The following is a 9051-nucleotide window of genomic DNA, read 5'->3' as shown; positions in this document are numbered from 1 at the left end:
TTCTGACTTACTTCACTCTGTATGACAGTCTCTAGATCCATCCACGTCTCTACAAATGACCCAAACTCGTCCCTTTTTATGGCTGAGTAATATTCCATTGTATATATGTACCACATCTTCTTTATCCATTTGTCTGTCGATGGGCATTTAGGTTGCCTCCATGACCTGGCTATTGAAAGGTCTGCTTTTATATAGAATTCCTATATGGAGTTTCCTGTGAAGACTGATATTCCTAATTTCCTGATAGATGAGCTTTCTAAGGCCAGGTAGAATTCTATAAGAGGTATACGCAAACTTGTCTGACCTTGGAGGAAATACAACATACCTGCGTTTCTAGTCTCTTGGGTCAGTGTGCTATAAACTGTATCCAGATTTGGGAACTTCTAGGTCACTTGAAGAATCCTAGATCACAGGCAGACTTACGATTCTAGCTGGAGGGGCCTGGGTTCACTCAACTACAGTGGACCCCTGGATGTACATGAGGAAGCTCCTATTAAGCCACTCCTGTCAGATGATGGAGTGGCGTGTTACTGATGTTACAGATGTGATATTAAAAAAAAAAAAAAGGTTAGGGTTTAAAAAAGTCCTACTTTGTACCTACACTTCAAACTGATGAATTTGTATATAATGGGAGGCTGAAGACTTATCCTTGGTTACAGATACTTGGTAGAAAATCCTTTGATCCTAGGTAGCAATGTTGCCTTTCATTTGTCAGTTTGTCTTTGGGGGAAGCAGAGTTCATCTACCCATTCAGATCAATAAGAGATGCTCTGTATTTATAACAAATCTTACATCAGAATGTATACTTCCCATGTGCTGTCACTCAGGAGCCAACCCCAAATGACAATGAATCGAGCTTGTACTCCATGTGAAGGAAGTCTGCAGCTAAAAGCCGGGCAGCACCGCTTCTCTAGACGCCTTCACCTGGCTCATTTGACCAGAGGATCAATACTTTTGCGGCTCAACCTCAGTGAGGGAAATGTTTTAGGAATCTAGAAGCAGTGAGGTTTCTGGGTTCATAAGACATTGATATTGACTTACTGTAAGATGTTCTATGCCTTATGAGAAGTAGGTGGTCCTGAGTTCCTCTCCCATCCTGGCTGGCAGAGCAGGTTGGGGAATCCCACAACGCCCAAGGGTGAAGTGTGGAATAAACATCCTAGAACTGAGTTCAGTGTTTTGGCCAGGAGATGGCAGCACTCGATCACACAGCAGAGCTGTATTTCCTGGGCCCTTGTGGGTTGGAGCCTGAGCTGGGCAGCTTCCTAGAGGGCTTGGGAGGGAAAAAGAGACAGCAGTGATTGACTATGGATGATCCTAAGGGATATCCTGGCTATACAACCCTGGATGGAGGTGGTTTTGGAGGGAAAAAAATGGAGAATAAGCTAAAAAGAAAATGAATCTCAAGGAGAAAATGCAAAGCTGAAGTTTTTTAGCAGAAAGAACACCTCAGTGGGGGCAGCATGGACTCTGAAGGATAGAGCAGAGCAAAGGACTCCAGAGAAGTGGAGTTGGCTCTTATGTAGCAATGGGACACACCTCAGTCAGTGGCTGGAGTGTCACATAGTGGAGAATATCAGTTTCAAAAGGACCTGTGCTTGAGCAGTTTGTTTCCTTTTCCAAAAACCAACATTTATGTTTTCCTCTTAAACACAGAAAAAACCCCCATGGCATCAGAAGGAATTCAGTGCACGGCTAAATGTGTCTTTTATGCGTCTACCTTGCAGGATGTTTACTGCATATAACTCTTCCCTGGACATGGCAGTTTTCTTGGCCTCTAGGGCTCATCTAATTTCCTCATGTGAGGAAGATGGTGCATAAAGCCCAGCAAATTAAACAATGTGAACATGAGATGGGGACCTTATGGGGAAACAGCAGAGAAGACCGCAGCTCAGTGGCATCCACCCTGCCCTTGCGCAGCTGAACTCATTGCTGTCCTCCACAGGCTCCTTTTAGTTCATTTTCAGTTTGCATAGTGACTCGTCTGTAGAACGTACTGCCAGTCATTAAAACAAACCGTAGATGGTGAGTCCACATTGTAAGGAACAGCTCTACTGAACTTTGATTCAGAAGAAATTTTTTAGCTCTTTCTGAGAGGGTGGAAAACTATGAATGTTAGTTACAGTGCTTTATATGAGTTAGAGCAGTTTTTATAGAATCCGATGGGTTTTTGTTTGTTTGTTTGTTTTACAGCCTAGGGGGTTATGATCTAAATGTTACTAAATCTGGAAGTTACAGGTAAACATCTTAGGGTAATTCAGCTTGGGTGTTGGGCCAGATGTAGAACCCAGTTCTGACTGGTCTAGAGTATTTTTATGGACACCATTATGTTTACATGAGCAGAAAGTGCATCTACATTATTTCAGGTCTCCTGGAAGGTAGAGAGGTATAGAGGTTCAATTTTCTGAGCATTTTAGTGGTAGGAATGTGGCGATCTGGAAACTCATCTCCTGTTACTAATGGTGGTTCTGTTGGGTCCTCCCTGGCATTAGGCCCACACGGGCATCGGCGTGTTTGTGGTCCATCAGAGTTGCCCCACGGTGGCCTGAAGTGGCTGGCATTTGGATGTCTCTGCACTCAGTAATTGGATGTTGGCTGTCAGGGGAAGAGCACATCCTTGGAGCTGAAGCAAACCCTGAGGGACCTCACACCTGGAGGCTGCTGACAGCCCTCTCAGCAGCTGGAACAGAAAGCCCTTCCTTCACGAAGCGCCAGGGGTACATTTCCAAGTCCTCCGTATCTAGTGACTCTGTGAACAGGAGCATCCTCCTTAGTCTCTGGCCTGCTCTTACACGTGGATGAGCTCAGCCGGCTTTCCTCCCGAGGGCCCCTCCTTTTCCTACAGAGCCCCTACTATGGAATCGGAGCGTTAGTTACTGGATGCCGGCAGCTGAGCAAAAAGCCACGGGGGAGCTAGAGTGACTCCTATTCCAAGTAGGACTTGGAGACTCGCAGAAGAGCAGGATACATTTAACTTCCATTCTCTTAACCGACTTAATGTTAGGGAATCAAGAAACTACTGCAGGAGAAACAAATCTGTAGGGTTCCAATTTGGGGGACCGTTTTAGAGCACACTTACCCGGAATGGTCTGTATTCCTGTCAGATGTCAGTTCTGGAGCTTGTACAAATTGACTAACATCAACATGCTCTCCTTCATGCCAGGAGGTTTGGACTACGTGGAAGATGTTTTTTCTCTGCCTTTGGGCAAAGGTAGGTCCAGACTCTAGAACTGTCTGCCTTAAGGTCACTCTTATTCTTTACCGAGTGCTGTGGCCTCTTTTAAATGGTTCCTCTTCTCCTTTCCCTGCCAGACACAAGGGTAGATTTTTCTCATGTTGTTGCTGTGGGAACCCAGTCGAGGTGCTACAGGGAAACCTCGTGTTATTGTGAGGGCTCCAGATGGCTGGGTCCCCCTGGAGTATTTAAATCTCAGGTGTCTGCACTTAACATCAAGCAGTTGGTCAAGTATAGTTCAGGTTTTCCTCGCCTTCCTGTTTCCCCTTGTGGTTTCCCAGTACAAGTGCAGGGCCTCTCTGTATTTGCCTGTCTCTCCAATCTAGGGGACAACAGTTTGCCCTGGACCGTCCTTTCTTGTATGCATCTGGGAGGCATCGTCTTTTTTCTTTTCATTCTCAGTATCTTACTGGTTGTTAGGACTGAGTGGCCACCTCCAGTGTCCATGTGTGCGACACTAAAACGTGGGAGACTTTTTTCACCATTTTGAAAAGTACCTGCTTGTGCTCTATAACCAGAGGTCTGAGATCTCTGTTCCTCAGCAGAAATTAAACCTTGGCATAGAAAACATGTGAAGAATAAAAGAGGCAATAGTTGGTGTTGAAAATATTTGATTTTACATACCAGGCCATGTTCTTCCCAGAACAGCTTCTATTACATCAAGATAGGACAACATGCTCTCGTTCTCTCTGGTTCGGGGACTGAGAGGAAGACAAGAATTTGTGGGAGAAGTCAAGGAGCTCTGCTCTGAAGGCATACCCACGTTGCATGTAAAATGGGATGACCTCACATGAAATGAGGCAGCTCTTTGCCTCAAGGACATGAGAGAATCTCAGGCGGCACCACCATGTGATGGGTACACATGGGATGTGACTCTGCCTCATGGTCAGGGAGAAGTTCTCCTTCCCTGTTCCTGGTGGACAAGTGACTCTGAGGTCTCAGTGCAAGTCTAGGCTCTGCCCTCAGAGGGTTCAGAGGAGATTCCTTGGTACCAGTGCAGGGGTGGGAGAACAGAGGAAGTGGCCTTGACTATGAGCTGTATCAGTTTTGTAATTCCCTTTACTTGTGCCTGAGCTATATTGTTTGCCAGGCCTTGTGTTGGCCCTTATGTCTATTACTGGACCCTCTTGCTATGAACATGGATCTGCAGACGTTGTAGTAGGGCACGAAATGTAAGAAGTCTAGGATTGTGTTTCCAATTACTGAGTCCCCAAAACAGACTTGAAAACCTACTTACCTCTGAGGGAGTGTTTGAATCTTAAACTTAGCTCCACCTCATAGATCATAAGTTATCAGCTGGTTTAATGGTTCCTTATCTCAGCTGCAATTGGCATTGAGAAAATTTCCCTATCAGCTCTATGCCTGAGTTCTTGTGTCATAGGTTTCAACTCAACTCTTCTGTAAAAGTGGTCAAGTGGCTGGATGTCTGTTTGGGAAACTTACTGGAAATGCAATGCAACAACAGCTCTGCCTCAGATGTATTGCTTATTTTGTTACTGGGTCATCTTTGGGGCCAAGTGAATGAGAGCACCCGCAGTAACTATTGTAGTATATCTACAATTTCCTGAGGAAGTGTTGTGGAAGTATAATACCCCCATCCAAATTCATCTGAGAAATAGATCACAAAACTGAACTTCTTATCTTTGAGTAGGCAATCCGGTACCAAATGCTAGTTAAGATTTTTTGTTGTCTCCTTGCCCTTGATCAGGGAGGCTAAGTAACATGTTTCAAAGGATGACATTTAATGTCAAAGCTAGACCTGGGATTTTCAGAGTGGGAACTCCTCAGTGAGATTGGAGTTGCAAACTCAGAAGGCTGGCCATCCTACTCTGAGCTTTTGTTTTAGGAAAGAGACTTGTCACATCCTTCAACATTTATTCCCATATTGTCACACATACCCCTGATTTTTTTTTTTTTAGGAAATCATCTCTTCCTACGTTTCCCATTAGTCTCAGTCAGTCTCAGTTATAGGTCTGACTGGCTTCAGTGTATTAGTGTCCCATTTCTCTCCCATAGACTGATGTCCATAGTGACTCACTCAGGTATGGACATGCTGTCTCTTTAGCCCCTACAACCCAAGGAGGTATTGCTGGAAAGGAGCACTTTTTTTTGGAGAAGATATTTTGGAAGAAATTCTGGAGTGATAATGAAGCCTAGAGTATTTGCTGTCATGGAGAGCCTTCCCAGAAGGTGGGAGCAGGTGTCCTATGTGAGACCCCTATGTGGACCCTGAGGAATGAATGAAGAAACACTGAGAGTAGAGGACAGACGAGGAAAGAAATCTGTGTGGTTCTTGGTAAAACTGACCTCTTGAACCAATTTCAGGGGACAAAACACCTTGACTCTTCATTTTGTAAGACAGTGTATTCCTACCTCAAGGAAATTACAGTTGGGGTTTTCTGTCACTTACAACCAAACAATCCTAAGTGATAGAGCTCAGTGGAACATCCCAGAGATGTAGGTATTACATTAAACTGGTTTCCTGCATCATTTGCAAGATGAAAACCAATTTGCAACTTAATAAACTTGGGTATTTAGGTAGTAGAAATGTATGTTAAAGGCTTTTCAGGCTAAGTTCACAATGGGGCAGAAGGAGAAAGAAAGGGCTCCTAAAAGGGGGCTGGCAAGTCTTTTCCAAGGCCAGTGTTAAGAAGCCTATATCCACAAGGCTATCCTGCTTGTAACTGAGTTTGCCAGCAATGGTGCTATTTTTATAAAGAAAGGTAGTGCTATGGAAACAATCTGTCATGAATAATCCATGTCTAGAAAATTTGGGAAGCCACCCTTGATTCTGGGACTTCTGTCTAGAGATGATGAAACTTGAGGCAAGGAAGGAATTTTTTTTTTTTCCAAAAGGACCTTGAAACACTGAAATGCCCACCTTTTTTTTAAATTGGGGTATAGTTATTTTACAATATTGTGTTAGTTTCTACTGTACAGCGAAGTGGAGTTCCCTGTTCTATACAGCAGGTTCTCATGGGTTATCTTTTTTATACATATTAGTGTATATATGTCAAACCTAATCTCCCAGTTTGTCCCACCATCCCCTCTCCCCACTGTGTCTATATGTCTGTGAGCCTAGTATGACTTTAGGCAGCCTGTTTGCTAATGCATGAGGTGTTCCTGTCTTGCTAGTTGTTTGGCGTGAGGGGTCCACCACTGGAGCTTGCTGGCCCTTGTGTGGAGCTGGGTCTTATTGTTGAGATGGAAAGCTCTGGGAGAGCTCTCGCTGATTAATATTCCCTGGGGCCAGGAGTTCTCTGGTGGTCCACTGTCCTGGCCTCAGCTCTTGCACCTCAGAGTCTCAGGCCTGACCGCTGGCCAGAGCACCAAGACCCTGCAAGCTGCACAGTGTGGAAGAAAAGGGAAAAAACCCATAAAACAAACAGACAAAACCCCAAGACAAATGGTAAAAGCAAAACCAAACAGACAATAACACACAAAGAAACACACACCCACACTCAGAAAAACAAAAACAAAAAAAGAGAAAACAAAAATGATCGCAACCAAACTAACCCCAAAATAAAAACAAACACTAAAAGCTAAACTATCAAAAACAAAAAACCCAAAACAAATCAAAAGCAGAAAGCAAAATTTTGGAAGTCTGAGGCCTTCCGCCAGCGTTCAGTAGGTGTTCTGTAGGAGCTGTTCCACATGTAGATGTATTTCTGATGTATCTGTGGGGAGGAGGGTGATCTCCACATCTTACTCCTCTGCCATCTTGAAGGTCCTTGAAATGCCAACCTTGGTTCTGGCAGTCTCTGTCCTTTCTTGTCTTGCTGACACACTGAGAAAACTCACAGGATAGAAGGGCTGAAACACCAGGGGCAGCTCTGATCTCTGCTGAGTAGGGATGGTTGACCAGAAGGAGAGCACAGCAGCAGCCCCACCTGCTGCCCATCAGCATTTTGTCCGATCCACGTGGCCAATTTCTCTGGCACATGATGTTCAGGATCCAGGGGTGAGCCAGGAGCTTCGTATAGTGCAGCCCGGGCTCCTGGTGGGCGACCCCGAGGGCGGGCAGGGCTTCAGCTGGAGGGGTGCCTCCCGAGCAAGGCGGCGGTGTGGACTTGGGCAGGGTTGGGGGTTGCACTCGGAAGGAAATTCCTTCAAATAGAAACAACATATGCCGAACAGAGGATTAGCTAACTGAAGTCATGGTTATTAACACTAGCCCTTGTGCTAGCATTGGTCATATAGAGTTGCCCAGGTACCAGTCAGCCTGTATTCAGTGAGCCTCCGTCCAAAGAAACAGATCTGAGTCCTGGCCTCCCTGGTCAGTCTGAGTCCTTCCAGCCGCTTAAATTTCAGATGGTCAGTGATCTACCTCTTTTTGAGGCGGGATGAGGATATTGATGGCTGCCACTAGTCGATAGCTACATCTGGGATGGTAGTAAGTTCATGGGGGTCAATAGAAGAATGAAGTGGCATATGGTGGAACGTGAAGACAAGGACAGAGGAATCCAAAAGATTTGGACCCAAGAACAGTGAGGTGGAAACTCAGTAAATAGTTCTCCTGTCTCCTAATCCTTATTCTTGAGTAACTTTGGGACAGAGGTATCCTTATCTCAGGCATCCCATCGATATGTGATAAATGAAAATCCATAGTAATGCAGTAACTCAGGAGTTACCCTGCCACCTCCTCTGTCCTGGATGGTCATTGTCCTCTGAATGGAGTAGCTTTGGTGGTATCTTCAGGCATAATATATTCAGATATAGAGGTTTCTTTAATGTGGTGCTTAAGATTTGTGGTGAGATCTGAAAGGTGGGTTTGCATTCTCTGACATGCCAGTGCCGAGATGGGATGAGTGTTTGAGAAATTTTCTGTGGTGTGAAACAGGCCAGCAAAGGAAATTTAGAGGGAACTGGAGTATCTGGAGGTGCCATAACCACAATGCTGGTCTAACCCTTGAAGGTAAGAAGGTAGAATTGTTGGATAGGAAGTGAGATAGACTGCGGTGCAATACTAAGTGTCTTGGTGTGGTCAGTGGAAACTGAGAGACCAGAAATCACCCCTCAGGATAACCCAGGTCTCCCAGGAATGGCCCTTCCCCAATGTCCCTACTGCACTCAGTTGTTGGTTGGAAACAGCCCGTGGGAGGTATGGCTCTAATGGTCACCACAGTTCCCCTTGTGCTCACATATCCACTTCTCTACCCAGGTTCCCAGAGGCCTCGCTTTCGGAGGATGTGAGTGGAGTGAAATACAGCTCCTCTTGCTGGAGTTGGGCATCAGTTGTGACACAAGATCATCTTAGGGGTAAATACACAGCTGAGTGTATATTCCGTGGGTTCGTGTTTTGGGATGTTTATAGCAAACAACTACCAGAACAGAGGAACTTTTCTTGGCCTCCTGGATTCATGTAATATTTCTCAGGTGGGGAAGATAACTGATCAAGCACAGCAAATGAAACAATTTGAGCATGAGATGTGGACCTTGTGAGGAAACTCCGAGAAGACCACAGCTCATCACCATCCCCCGGTGCACTTGTGTGCAGCTGAACTTGCAGGTGTCACCCACAGGTCCATTGTATTGGGTTGGCAATTTGTACACTGCCACTTGAGTAGTGACATTTTGCGAATCATTGTAACAAATTACATATGGGAGGTTCAGATGGCAAGGGATATCTGTATTTAACTTGTCTTCAAAATGTTCTGAATTTTGGGGTTTTCCAGAGAAGCTGAATATTCAGGTAGGACATTAGTTAAAATGCTGTTTTTGTCAAGACAGTTCTTATAAAATCCTATGTTTTTGACTACCTTAGGGCTCTAGTCTCTTACCACATCTGGAAGTTATGGGTGGACGTCTTAGGTAAT

Source organism: Monodon monoceros, unplaced genomic scaffold, assembly GCF_005190385.1.
Source record: "Monodon monoceros isolate NGI ecotype Baffin Bay Population unplaced genomic scaffold, NGI_Narwhal_1 Super_Scaffold_20, whole genome shotgun sequence".
Lineage (NCBI taxonomy): Eukaryota > Metazoa > Chordata > Mammalia > Artiodactyla > Monodontidae > Monodon > Monodon monoceros.
This window is presented reverse-complemented; position numbering follows the sequence as displayed.